General features: G+C 43.7%; 2 non-coding genes across 2 annotated transcripts; both read left to right on the forward strand.

Moving 5' to 3' along the window:
• Positions 1-14,184: 14,184 nt before the first annotated feature.
• Trnan-guu (transfer RNA asparagine (anticodon GUU)) lies at positions 14,185-14,258 on the forward strand. Its single transcript has one exon. It is a non-coding gene; the product is annotated as a tRNA-Asn (tRNA).
• A 439-nt stretch (positions 14,259-14,697) lies between these two features.
• Positions 14,698-14,771, forward strand: Trnat-agu (transfer RNA threonine (anticodon AGU)). Its single transcript has one exon. It is a non-coding gene; the product is annotated as a tRNA-Thr (tRNA).
• Positions 14,772-15,173: the final 402 nt, after the last annotated feature.

Here is a 15,173-nt window from a genome sequence, read left to right on the forward strand (position 1 = left end):
CAGAGACAAACAGAAAGGGAACGGGAAAGACCGAAGAGAATGTGTCCTCCTTCTAAGGAGAGATACAGTCTGAGGAACTCGGAGTAGCGGAGGCAGGCTAGATTTCTGTTGTATAGGGGTATTAATCCCTGCCCTCAATTACCCTTTGTCTTGGGCGCAGCTTGGTCCACTTGTTAAGACACCGCCACTGTTTGTCTTGAGGAGCAGGTAAGGGAGCGGTCGCGGAGGTTTGGGGGGCTGTTTCGGTCGGTGCTTTACATACGTCCGTAAACCGGAGACGAACTGCTACCAGGAAGGACTACTGATCGTTGCGGTCTCGGCTGTGTTCTTGATAGAAGTTTCCTCGCAAAGTTACTGCATCGCGACCGCCTTGGGGAGCCTCCTCGTGGTAGCTTGATATGCCCCTCTACGTTAAATCGATTTCGCCTACGAAGGAATCTTTGTTGTAGCTCTTGCCTGCGAAATTCGCCTTGCCTTCGCTCAAAAAATTCTGGCGCTACAATTCGCGCGTAATATTCTAACGGAGTCAAAAAGAATCTTGTCCAAAGTTCTGCTGAAATCCCTTCGTGTTTCATTACTTCGCGAAGTGCGAGATGTTAGACGTTCCTCGGTTTGCGGACCAAAGAAGAATACGTACTTATATCAAGAAACGCGTCTGCAAATCCCCGAAACCTTGGTTTCCACGGATCGAAAACTTGGCCAAGCCTTAACAACCCCATCGGGACGAACGGAGAGAGCAAGACGGAGGGACGAAGACGCTGACGGTAGGCGTACAAGAGGGACGGAGATAGAAGTGATGAAACGAAAGGGCGGAAACCAGGAGAAAGCGAAGACGAGACTTTACCCTCGCGGAATTATAATACAAAATGTCATAACTATCTTCCTAATCACACTTTATTCTAACTGGTCCCTCCGTAACGAGGTGGCGTAGTCCTTTGTGCCGACTGCAAAGTACGCGGACAAGCGGATCGTAAAGTAGAACCACCCCACGGGACCCGGGGATGTTCAACGTTCTTAGAGCACGAAACTCGAAAGGACGCATTTGGAAGGCGTACGAATATTACGATTACCCTCCTAAGCGCAGTTCATTATCATCGTTTGCGCGGTACGGATAGAGTCGAGAAGTTCGTATCGCCCGTTACCACTGTTCGTTCGTAGCGACAATTTATTGTGATTTATCGTTTATTATTATCACGCGAATGGGACGGAATCCCTTTAACAGGCGTGGAAGAGGTACGTATGCTTCCACAGTAATGAGATTCTCTTGTAAAATCGTTAAATTGTATCGTAAAGGGTTAGGTCTGGATTAGGATAAGAGGCCATTGTTTTTCAACTCTTTGGGTTAATAAAACAAAATAGCGACATACATGTTCTACCATGGATAATAATGTTATCGATTGGCCGTCCTTTCATGTATCGATAATGGCTAACCGGTGCAAGTGTTTGAACTATCACGAAAATCATCGTGAACGAGGAGCGTTCCTCTTGGCGTAATTGTGCGGCAGCAGTGCATACACCTCTAGATCGCAGCTGTCGTTCGTTGCACGGGGTGATCGAACGATAGAACGTGAAGTACACAATTCAGAGATCGTAGGGCTCGCTGGTGAAGCCGTTAGGCAGCGCGAGATAATGTATTACAATCGAACGCACGCAATAATGCCTATCGCCGCTGGTCGATCGGCAATAAAATGTAAAATTCAAAGCTACAATTATCTCGTGTCGTGTATCTAGGTGGCACGTTTGCCAGATCTGACTTCCTTTCATCCCCTCTTTTCGCTATTTTATGGGCAACTGTCCCTGGTTTCTAGTCAACAGTTCAATAATTAATACATCGGCGACACTCTGTCGTTAGCGGACGATCAACGAGCTCAATATGTGTCCTCGTTAAATTATAGTTGTTTCACATGAAAGCATGAATTGAATATGTAGAACGTAATCTATACGGGGCCTTGTTTTCGAATTGAGTTTGGAATTCGTAGAGCAACCGTGCCAGTGAAAGCGTCTCGTCTGGCGTGTCTGTCCACTGCTCACTGTATCTACTTACGGTAGACGTACGAGCAACCGAGCATCGATCACTGTATACTGGCATTTATTCCAACAGATAATCAGACAACAAAATTTCGTTTCTCCCAAGGTTCATTCACGATACTTTTACGTTGTTCGTGTTTTGGACTTCTAGTGCTGGTACCTCCACGAAAAGGGACAGAATTTCTTCAAAAAAGCGAATTTTTGAGAACATTTGCTCGTTGATTGCTTTTCCAAAAATACACCGTTTCTCGAACGCACACCGAGGAAAGTTCAAAGGATACGTTCTACTCGACTCGTCCATTCAAACAGCACACTAGCGAAGCAACTGTTAACCTTACGATAATTTACGAAGTAGTTAGCCGCGCAACCTTTGACCTACGAGCGTCTTGCATGCAGCCATTGGGCGGTTGTGGGAGGCTAAAAGGCAAGACTACCCACCGATGCAACATGCACGGGAGGAGGGGGCGCAAGCAAGCAGGGGTGTAAGGTCTTTTCGAGACCGTACTTATGTACATGTACCTGGCTGCGTACCTGGCAATGCCACTATCGATTATTAGTTGTTATCTTGGTGAAGTATTGCAACCCCACCGACCAAGTAACAACCACCAACGCGACGACCAACACCAGCAGACCTCGGTCAACGATAGTGTGCAGGCACACACCTCCCTTCTACCATCGCACAGGTCTCGGCCACTTGCATACATCACTCGACACCGAGATAAGACTCGGATGGATCGTTATACTGCCCGGTCTATGATTAATAATTACTCGCGAGCCTTTATCAGATCCCAGACGACGGTAGAGTTACCTCGATAACGAGTAATCAAACCCCAACGGCTCCGACGGGCTTTACGCTCGGCCACTGAATCTCCAAAGCAAATCAACTTCGTCTAGAAGACGTCCATCGCGCTTCCAAGTTAATCGTCAAGCTCTTAGAAATTAGAAAAATCCTAAGTGTGGTTTATAAATGTATCTTCGACGAAACTTTCAGAGTGAATATATAAATTATACACGATCAAGTTATAATCAGCTGTATTATCACGTTAGAAGATCGACGATTCGATGAAATTCCTCAACATCTCGTCCCACGAGCCGTTCCAGATGCATCATTGCGTTGTACGTGCAAAGCGTTCATTTTTATTCCTAGGAACGTGGTAGCCACGTCGGGTGCGTGACCCAAGGTATGCGATTACCGGGTTGGCGCGAAACTCAGACCAATTTGAAATATAAGCTCCTCGTTATTAATAAAATTTGCATTTACAAGGGCGAGAAAGTGTCATGGCACGACACGCGGGACGAAAGACCGCGTCGGTACGGTTAAATAGGATTTCCATGATTACGCTCGCAATCCGTAACTAACAATCCCGCGAACACGACTGGTCCGCGAATTTTCTAGTGTTTTTGTTGTTCAAGATTTGGACTGCGATTTCAATGGTGAAGTTCAAATTTTGAAAGATAAATGGGGGAAATTACTTCGTCTTGGGAACATCAGTGGTTTCATGTCTTTAAACGTCAAAGTCATTACTATTAGACATATTCTATTATCAACACTGAACCTACGCTCTTTTTTGTACAATTCCTACGTGGATTATTTTTGCATGCAATCGAAGAGTGCGTCTTTAAGACCAGTTACTTAATTGATCACCGTAGAAATAGGCGTAATTAAATGTCTGTAGGTTTACTGTTAAAAAGCTAAATCCTAAAGTCCCTTGTAGGAAACCGTTCGCGCCCCACAGCTTCGAAACGAAACGTCCCTAGCTTCCATTACGCTTGCGAGTACCGAACAATGAAATTGGCGATACGTTGCACGTAACCTAACCGAAACGCGAGTAATTGTTAGCTGAACAAAGCTCGACAGGCTCGTGCAACCTGATAGAAAGTAACCATTTTTACGATACCATTTTTCCCGTTCAGGGAACTCGCGTCGTTCTCCGTTTGCTCGAGCCGCGTAGCTCGATAAATCCACCGGTACGTATAATTTCTAAAACACATACATTTGATAAAAGGCTGTTGCGCAGAGTCAACGGGGCTTGGTGTGTCTCGTTCGGGGGTGAGCGGACGGCGTTAATCGCGATCTACCCTACCTCGTCCTCGCTCGAGTCTAAAGACTCGACCAATCGGAGTGACCATTCGACCGGCAACGTCCAATGGCTGTGGGAACCACTCACGTGGCACTGTCACGTGGTTTGCTCGATTTACCACCAACTACAGCCAGCGCAACGTGTACGTTCCGTGCGCTATCGTCAGCCACGATCGGATATCAATAGAATTTGCATAAAAATCTATATACGCGTCCCCAGCAGGCCATATTGCACGCTCGGAACGATGAGGCTCCGTGAATTTTACGGAATGAACGTACCCTCGTGCGAAGCTGAAGAGGAACGAAGGAAGACGTCCTACTTCGCGCTTCTTCGGTCCCTAACTATAGATGGAAAAACATTATCATGTCTAACGATTGATAAATCGACTTTCTGTTTTCAGCAAACCTTCAAACTCTAAGATTTTTTTTAATTCTTAAGGGAAGAAATGAAAAATCAGATATCGGAGTGCATCCGGGATCATGCCGTATGTTTTCCACTCGCGCGAAAAAATATCGGATCCCTCGTCTACGCGGCAAAGAAATCTACAACCCCGTGGTTATAAATAATACACTCATCGATCGCCACCCACCGTCCACGGAGATCGCGGTTTCGCTATTCGCAATTAAGCCTAGTTTGCAAATTAAAAACCGAACTCGTGCGCGCGTACGTCGAATGCGCAGACCAAGAAAGCGGAACCTCAATCAAACCGGCTGTAATAAAAAAAAAAAAAAAAAAGAAAGAAGGGAACCGCGCGCGCTTTCGATTCGTAACACGGGAGCGGAGCGAGCGCAAACACGAGAATGCACGCGGCCCCATGAAAACGTAAAATCGTTCGGAACGAGTAGTCTGCAGCGATGCAGAAAAGAAAAAGATCCAAGAGACTACACCACGGCCTTTTTCTCTTCTGGCCGGAAGCTTGGAGGGTTCGGTTTAAAGGCCGTTTTCGGCGAAAAACACTGGCCGCCTCGGTGTACGCGGCTGATTTCGATTGAATAATTTATGTTTCATTACGGCAGCCCGTGGCTTATAGACGCCTTGCAAACGCCGGCCGTTCCGTACAGGCACAGAAAGGCCTGAGCCAACACTGGACCGTCTGAATCAGACGGCCTTTCACATATTTCCTATAGGCATTCAGGCCAACCGTGAAAAGAATTTTGTATCGAGGTTATTGAAGGGACGCTCGGCCGATACCGACGCGATGCCCGGCGTCGTTGGTCCTTTCACCGATATAAGAAGCCGTTTTTCCAACGCCATCTTGCCTACCAGTCAAATCACTTCGACGACAATTGCCTCGGATGAATTCCTTAGATATTCACCTGGCGACGAACGATAACGAGACATGTGTGTCAACGTTACTCCTCTAAAATATAGGAAATTACTGACCATACATTATTCAATTCGATGATTGTCCGAACACCTAGGACTTTGGAAAATTTAATAGCGAGAATGTATATCGCGTAGAAATCGAAAGAGAAAATTCAACAATTGCTTGAACCTCTGGGATTTTGAAAAATTCAATAGCGACAACGTGTATCACGTAGGAATTTAAATGAAAGAAAATCTACTTCGATAATTGGTTGAACCTCTGGGATTTTGAAAAATTTAATAGCGTCAACGTGTATCACGAATCGAAAGAGAAAAATAATAGTCGAAGGGTGTCCCCCAAGAACGGAAATGAAAAACATTCCAGGAGAACTTGAAAATCGTCTGCTGTATTATTAAAGCTGTCCCCATCAACCTTGCCGTGGAGTTTTGCGTCACCTAAAGTATCCACCGTGAACGAAGTATGCATGTCAATATTTTATAATACGACAAGACACATAAGGGATCCCGCCCCCTCCTCAAAGACACTCGATATATTCCCGTTTGCCAGATATTGTTCGAAGGGTGGAAATTGATAGGGTGGCACCGATATAATCTACGATACACGCGAGCGCAACAACGGTTCCCGTTTTTTTAATTTAGACCCAATCAATAATTCAACCCGCCTCTTCGATTATCTTGATCAGCTCGATTTGAATGCCGAAGCAAACAGTTCGCGAACGGAACAAATAGGGGTAGAAACTTCGTCGTGCAGGGCGGGCACGTGTTCAGCTAGGCGTAGGGCGATTCTTTGTGCAAAAGCGAATCGAAAATGTAGGGTATATACATAGTTTCGATACGAGCTCTCGTTTTCGAGTTTGAGAATTCGTCGCTGGTCTGACCATTGCCGGACAATTCTACTTGCGCCGAGGTTTGTAATTCTCAGTCATAGGATTACTTCTTCCTCGTCTATTTTACCACTTTTGATTAATTGAAATAATTGGGAAAAATCTAAAAAATAGTGATAACAAATCGAATCATCGAAGATAATTACATAAAATATTGCTACTTCAATATTTCATTTTTTTTTTTTTGCAAAGTTTTGTCTGAATATTATTTTTACACGAGAAACCGCCCTCTGCACCATCCTCATCCACCCTGGATAAAACAGTCTGAAGCACGAAGTCGATAACAGAAGCATAGAAATTCGCCTCGCTTGTTAGGCAGTCGGATCACAATGCTGAAAAGTTTTAATTCAATAGTGGGAGAATGATGCGGTTCGGGAAACGGAATTGCGTTTCGACGTTCGATTCGAGGTATCGCCAGTTTTGGTCGACCCTCTCGAGTCTGCGCCGAATAAGGCAGCAGTGATTTACCGGGTGAAATTTGAGTATCGCGAAGCACGCGAAATGCGTATCGCGAATCCAATATACTGTTCGTGGGGTCTCCCTCTATTGGATGGCCATAACTCACGGGAGGGGGGATGCCATAACAAAAGAAACGCGGATACGTGCACGGTCGCCTTTGAGAAAAAGGTATTCATCCCAAGATTCCCAGCTGTTTGATGCGTTAATCGAAGCCAATGTTTTACCAATGCCTGCCACAGTGATGACTGAATAACCAAAATCCTAGTTTCTCTGTTTTGTTCAAATGTACTGTGAAATTATAAACCCCTACTGTTTCCAGATAAATCTACACGCCGGGCCATCGCACGGTGAGGCTGAATCCAAAAGAATTAACCAAAACTAGAAGGAATTTTTTAATATTTGAGCTTCCACGCTTTTGAAAACCCTTTTGTAGCGGTCGTCCAAAAGATAGATAAACCTGAATACATATGTAATTCGATAAATATATATCTAAATCCAAACACGTTGCTTTTGAATTTTTCTTAAAAATAAACTTTCCAGGCGACCCAATATTGTACCCGAAAATGTTTCATTTTTAGAATTTGATTCGTTTCATTTCATCTACCCTTTCAGGCTTCCACCCCTCTACGCGTCAGGTCGCAGCTACCCCTTTCTATCGGGGAGTCCCGGAGCCGTTTTGCATCGAGCTTCCAGTCGATAAGAAGACGGTCGGCTAGCGACCCCTTAACCTTCCATCGACAATATCTACTGTACCGACTCGAGGACGGGATTGCCTTACGTTCGATGCGAACAACAGCGACGACGTTATGCAACTGCAACGATACTCCCACCGCGTATAGGTGTTTCGTCGATGCTCGTTTCAAACGGGTGGGAGAACACCCTCAATCCCAGGGATGTTAACGAGACTTCCTTGCGACCCCTACACATCGACGGTTATCGCGCGAACTGCATTACAGATTACGAGTCCGGTAAGGTAATAGTAATTGCAATCATTATGCAAATATCGAACAGCGCAATCAGTTACCTCTATAGTCATTTTTCCTTCGACACGGATGTTGTTTAAAACACACGAAACGACGTAGCTCGTTAGGTTTCAATCAGCGATACTAGTCGAATCACTTCAAGTGAATTTGATAAATGAAATGCATTCTTATGAAGATTTTCTTTCATCTACATGAGAACCTTGCAGTAGAATCGATTAAGTTGACAGCAGACAATTCGTCAGCCCTGGAGTTGACTTTTACCAAACGACTGTCTTACTTTTTACGTGAAAAGTAATTACATACGGTGGTAATTACGCTGACCGCGAACCAGTGTCGTGTGATTCTATGACGAATGCAGGGATAGCGTGCATCGCGAGCGGATATACTTAACGCACGTGGGGATACACAGCCATGACAAATGATCTGGGAGGGTCGATCACGTATTGGCACGATCCGTACGCACCGAGAGATATAAATGAATACGACGTATAAATGAATAGTGTCCCCGGACCGTATCTTGCGGGGGAGTACGAAACATTAGTGGATAGATGCATTTACGCCAAAGGAATAGGACGTGACTGTCTGTCGATTTATCTCTCACGAACGATTCCGTCACCCACGACGTCCCAAAAACACGCACGCGAACCATTATCGGAAGGACCATTCTATCCTCTTGGAAAGTATTTTTATGATATATCGATGGAATGGATTACTACCAGAAGAAATAACGGTGAAAGTTTTTCAGTCCCAAATCTAAACACCAACTTACTTTAAATTTATTACCAAAATTATCCAAAGTAATTTGGATGTATGATTTACGTGTACAAAAGTCAGCGTGGAGAAAAATGTAAATTTCTGTAACTTTCCTCGCGAAAGGAATGCTTCGTTACTCCTCGATCAATGAAACTTTTTTCCCCGTATGCTTCGTTCGACGCAGACCTGCGTCGTATACCTAACAGTAATTTAATTACGTCGCGGTAACTGCATTAACTCACATACAAGTTCCAATAAAGCATTATGAAATCTCTGTACACAGAGGTGAGACGAGCTTACGCTCGTGAAAGACGAGCAAAGATGAGGCCGCAGGCTAGGACGACCCGGGCATTAATATACGTACACTATTTTTAATTGTTGGCGTTAAAACGAGCTCCCATGATTTTTTCTCTTTCACGTGACGCGACTACGGCCGAGGGTCAGAATCGCCCCTGTCACGTTTTCGGTCGAGCCCTCCGAGTTATTTATTTCACGCTTAAAGAATCACCCACCGTCCATACCCGCGTTATCCGACAGTGTATGTGGCCGACTTTGGGCAAACTGTCTTCTGCAAACCCGCTGGAAATCCACACGCGGTGGCATCAAGCTGCCAGAATGATATTGTGCACCGTGTAAACACGAATTTTCAGGAGTTTCAAAAATATTCCATCGCGGATGCTTAAATCTCGGTACCTTTGGGGCCAAACATTGCACGTACACTGCCCCCGAAAAGTTTCCATCCCCCAAACACGGATTATTCGATCCGAAGTCGTCCGTTTACGAACGTAGGGACTTTGTGCTACCAAGCCGCGAGCCACGGACATACGATTACTTCAGAACAACGCAAAATATTTGAAAAATCATTCTTCACGAAATCAATTTTCGCTATGCAGATCCCCGAGTTTCTCCCTTCGAGGTAAGTTGGAGCCGTTCAGAAGCGAACTGGCGACGATCGAAAGAAATGGAATCCAGGAAACGACGCGTCAAAAAGAGTTCGTATCAGATTCCTATACACGTTAAATGCGACTCGTACGTACACAATGCAGTCCATCGGAAGCCGTCGTCTACTACTTCCGCTATCTGGCTGCAGCACGTCTGTCTGACGGCTTCCCCTACGTTTCATCCCGACGAAATTCCGACGTATCCGCGTATATATTTATTCGACCCTATGGAAACGTACGACAGCTTTTTTCTGCGAGAAAATGCCGTCCGGGATATACGAGTTCCATTTGCAAGGAAAGGGGAACTAATAATCTGCCGACACTTGAATCGGATTAAAATGGGTTCAACCGGGCTCCCTTTAGCCTCGCGCGTTCGAGGATTCGCGGACGTCGCGTGAAAGATCACATTTTAATTCGCGAAAGTATATATGAAAGGCCTTTCAAGACACCGAGTGCCCATAGAAAATTATTACATATTCGATGAATTATATTGTCAGCTGATTCCGAGAAATAAGAAATCGATATTCGAGAAATAATCGCTCCATCGAAACATTGCACGACGAATCTTGACAACGAGGAATAACAAGCGTGAACAGTAGTCGTTAACAGAATGAATGAGAATAGTTGTTGCCTTCTTTTTGAAAATGAATTCTAATAATGTAGTATTCGAAGTTATGTGTACCTAATTCTTTTATATGGAAATAGAAGATGACAATTCGAGTTTGTAAATGTTGAGTAGCGTTCGTTGGCATAACGAATTTACAGTTGCAACACGACAAGGATAATGAGGTGATATACACGTGGCGACGTGACAGAATACGAACGAGTTACATAACACGTGACGTGGAGAGGGAAGAATAGAAATATAGAAGATCACGTGATTTGTCACTTTAATAGAAGTTACTAAATAGAGGGTAATAATAAACAGAAACGATAAGGGAAAAATCTACGACAGGCTCGTTGAATCCACGACGAAGTTAATCAATCCCAGTCGGCATAAAGAAAATTTGCATGCTAATTAAATAGAAATAATAGCAATAACCAGCCCGGACATTTGTCTCGCGCTTATCTCCGACATTTCATTAAGCACGAGTGCTTTCACTGGATCTCTAATAGCGATCGGTCGAATCAATTCAGGCCGACGTGTGACGCGGTTCGAGCTAATTATTTTATTTTAGATTAATTTCCTTAAAATCCCTCCGAAATATCCTGTCGCGTTTAAAATTCTTCTTAAAATCCTAAGAAATCCTACTTTCGGTAACCGAGGAAGACGAGTTGGCTTTGACGTATGAAGGACGTCCAATGTGGGTTCGTACAGCTATGTCGTCGATTCGTCTTCCCTTGGCTTTCATCATTGGCGAATCCTTTTCGTTCTACGATACTCCGGCGCGTTGTATAAATTGCGCACGTGTTTGGCAGCCGTCCGCTGGCCACGCTACATCGTTCCTACAGTAGATTGCTCTGTTCTCGGGTCTCTTCGATTTATCAATCGGCTCCTTCAGGTTCCTCTCCGTTTTATCCTCGCTGGGGAAATTCGATCTTCAAGCTTCATTCCCCCTAGCACATCTGCCAGAATTCTGCACACCTGAATTACAACGACCCAGGACGAAGGTTTTCAACCCTTATTAATTTTTTTTCGTGATTCCTTCGAAGAGACCTAAGTTGTCTACTTTTTTTCCTAACTCAGACCTAATCCAAGGCAAGGGTTCGCAACCCTTGTTAATTCTTGTTCGTGATTTCTTCGAGGAGCCCTGATTATTTTTTTTTTCGAGGTAGCGAGGGGGGGGGGGAAGCTTTAAAATTCGTCGCGTTTATTTCTAGGCTGATTTTTCAATTACGAGCGCTGATCCAGTTGCTCAGATGGTGTTATTAATACAGATTACATCTTTCCGTGGGCAACGAGCGAAATCATTTCAGGGAATCCTGATTGCTACCACATGCGGGTGCGTTTAAAGTCGTACTAATTAACACGGCAGCGATTCAAGATGTCGGCGCTGCACGGCGGAATGGGTTGAGACGGTGGAAGTCTTAAGACGGCGTGTTCTCTCCGGGGAGCCAAGTGTTAGGAGAATTAACAGCAACCCCTGATCTTGGCCCTCTATGCTATCTCCCTAATAATAAACTGGTAATTCCCAATGCCCCTATAAGTTACTCCCTTTCAACGCCACAATAACCTACGAGTGTTGAGACGTATTGTCTATCGGGTGTTCGCTATTTGTTCCGTCACATGCACGACTCTCACGATAATTAGTTTATTGATCGATGGCGGGAGAGGGAGACGAAGCGAGGTCTCAAAACCGTACTCAACGATCGACGATGATTCTTACAGTGTAGATTAGTCACGTGGAATCCTGTTTGCATGCGTGTCAGGGTGTGCCAGTTTAGGGCAATATTTATAACTCTTAGTCTTTAAACCAAGTGCCTCTCATTAATCACAACCTTCTCTAAAAAATGTCAGTGCGAAGACTGTCGATACAAATACGTGAATTCGCGTGATAAATCATGTGCCGATATAGCAGTAGTGCCCGAAACACCCTATCGCTCCTCTCCGCCGAAGTATCCTACTACTGAATTCTTCAGGAAACGTGAGTGAACAAGGTAAATAAAGCTTTCAGAAATTAGGGAACGCCTAGTAGAATTGCAACGTCGCGCATACGAGACTGCGACGCGAAAAAAGGATATAATACACACGCGAAATGTACATCAAAGTAACGAGGACGCGAGGCAACCCGTGGTTAACGAACCAGAATTGTTGATTAATCGACGGTTTCTAATTTATCCCGTGAAGTAAGCAAACACCAGGGGCAAGACAGAATTTCCAGATTCCTGACCCAGGTTTACCGCGATGGAATATTGATGATCACGCGTTTTGCATATGTACCCTCTTCCGGACATTTAGCGAAACTCCGTCGACCGGAAGGTAATTCGCAGTTCGAATGAATTCGTCATGATTTCGTGAGCAATGTTCACCCCGTTACATTGTTGCACGACGCGCTCACCTTCCTCATAGACATTCGCCGCGGTTTGCAAAGTACCTTGCTATCGAACCGAGTTTTCCTCGTGTAAAACGTTAGGAAGGACGAGACAGAGTTAGAGCAAGGGAAAGTTAAGGGAAGTATCCGTGTTTGCGAGTGTGTTCGAGGGGCAGAGTCGAACTGTGAACTTTTGATAGGACCAATAAACCTCTCGACTTGAAACAGGTAGATTTTTGGTTGTGAATGTCTATCCAATCAAGAACAAGATCTTTTAACACGTTGATCACCTAGAATCGAGTGACCGGATTTTTGGGTAAGGAACTAGACAAATTAATTTCCAAAGTGAGACAATCGTGAAAATAAATTTAGAATTAGAATAGAATTTGTGAATTAAATAGACTGAAAAATTAATTGCTATGACGAATGTTAAATTATCTAATCTCGAACTCGAGATGAAGATTTCATGAGTTTTAGTCTAGCAGCCAAAGCGTTAAAAGTAATCTTCAAGACGACTTCCCGAAACATTTAGCTGACTAGAAGTTCAGTGACGTTATGTATACAATTGGAATTAGTTATATGTATAGCGTGGCTGGAAGCACACGCGTTTGATAAATCTAACCATCTGGTCGAAACTGGCCACTAAAAAGCAATGAGAAGCGTCTTATTGCGAGCGAAGGACTTGTTCTCTTGTATTTAGCCGTGGGTATCTGCTTCGTAGATTAGGAATGAAGGGGATAGTAACGGTGACCGATAAATTTTCTGGCAACTGTCTCTTACTTGTAATTAAACGCACAATTTAAACGGGCCGTTAATGTCAGCATGCCCAAACCAAAGTGTCTTCTCTTGGTAAGTGTTCTTAGAATCCTGGTCTAATGTTAGTATCAATCCAGTGTTGTCTCATAACGCGCAAAGAATTCGCGAAACCACCATTCGTACGACCGAAGAACATGACTTCGAAACTTTTTACCATTTTTTACTCGGGGAAATTGAATTACAAGAATACGAATAATTTTTTCTTGTGATTCTTTTAATGTTACTTTCAAGCCCAACTCTGATACAACTTCATACCATTCCTACAACGTAGTTTAGTGTTTTGGGGTCTTAGTTGGACGATGCCACGCATGTCGCGCAGCGATAATCATCGTCGATTCATCATAAAAAAAATGGGCACACGATTTCATTATGCATGCATATAAACGAAACGCGCTGCTCGTTACAGCATTGTGGCGACCCATGCCACGTACCAGTCGAACATCTGCGATCCATCGTGACGGATAAATCACCTTGGGACCACCCTCCAATCGCGTCTCGGCCATCGCCTTGCATATAGACAGTTACTAATGAGCCAACCCCATTTAATTAACCGTATATAGCTTCAACACAACTGCCAGACTATTTCCCGGTTAGCACGCCGCGCATTATCGTTCTCTTCCAACGCAGCCCTTCTTTCACACTCGACACAGGGACTAATGTTTCGTTACCAAGGCACTCTTAGTTCTACGCATCTGTTCGATCCATATTTTTTCAGTAATTTCTAAACGTTTCACCAGAAACTGCGCCAGCAGAAACTCTATTGTCAACAATTAGTTATTCGAATGACTTCTAGCTGACCGAGGATCCCAGCTTGGACAAAATTTCAGAAACGCTGTCCCATAGATGGATTAAATATTAAACAGAACTACGGGAACGAGATGGTTGAGCAAAAAAAAGATAATCCAATACTATTACTCTTATAAGCAGTCTGGAGACACAACGCCTCCGTGGCGCAATCGGCTAGCGCGTTCGGCTGTTAACCGAAAGGTTGGTGGTTCGAGCCCACCCGGGGGCGATTTAATTTTGTTCTTTAAACTCTCAAACATATCTATCAACTAAACTTCCTATATTTACAAAAAGAATTATTTCATCTCTAATTCCTGACCATACGACGTATATTTTTTGGGAAAAGGAAGAATTAACGATAGAATTTCAATTTCTTTATCGCTGGAATCAATCTGGATACATTTATCGAATTCGAAACCCTTCATTTGAAAAATAAATTGCATACTGCCCTCTGAGATTAAAATGCAAAAAGTAATAACAACAATCCAGGACAACAATGCAAGAATAAATTCGTGCGAACTTTGGCCATACTTGTGCCCTAATTTTTATTATTTTCGAGGAGTTTAAAAATAATTTTAAACTAGAATGTTATCCTGAAGAAAAAAAATATAAATTATTAGTTAGTGGTTACGTGGATATGAAATGTATATAAAGCGGAATTTCTCATCGGCGCCGTGGCTTAGTTGGTTAAAGCGCCTGTCTAGTAAACAGGAGATCGAGGGTTCGAATCCCTCCGGGGCCTTCAAGGTACGAAAAATAATTGTTTTTTCTCTCTATCTCTTTTGAAGTTATTTTTTTTATGCAAAAATACGATCTAAGTCGCACACCTAACGAAATTGTATCGTAAATACAAATCCTAACTACGCCACCTATGGTCATTTGGCTTTATTAATAATACACGATTGTATTCGTACATCGAATTCTATTCGACATTTGTCGTCGAGGGAGATCGTAAATGAAATATCACTCAACGTAATACGAATTCAAGAAATTAACGAATAATCCTTGATTAAAAGGATGTTTAATCAACGCGGGACATACATTCTTTGCTCGTACAAAGTATTGAGAATCAAATTGCTCTGATTGCAACGACATTTTGGAATCGACGCGCTTCGTCGCGCAGTACTTTTAGTAAATATAATTA

The sequence above is a fragment of the Hylaeus volcanicus genome, chromosome 1, assembly GCF_026283585.1.
Source record: "Hylaeus volcanicus isolate JK05 chromosome 1, UHH_iyHylVolc1.0_haploid, whole genome shotgun sequence".
Lineage (NCBI taxonomy): Eukaryota > Metazoa > Arthropoda > Insecta > Hymenoptera > Colletidae > Hylaeus > Hylaeus volcanicus.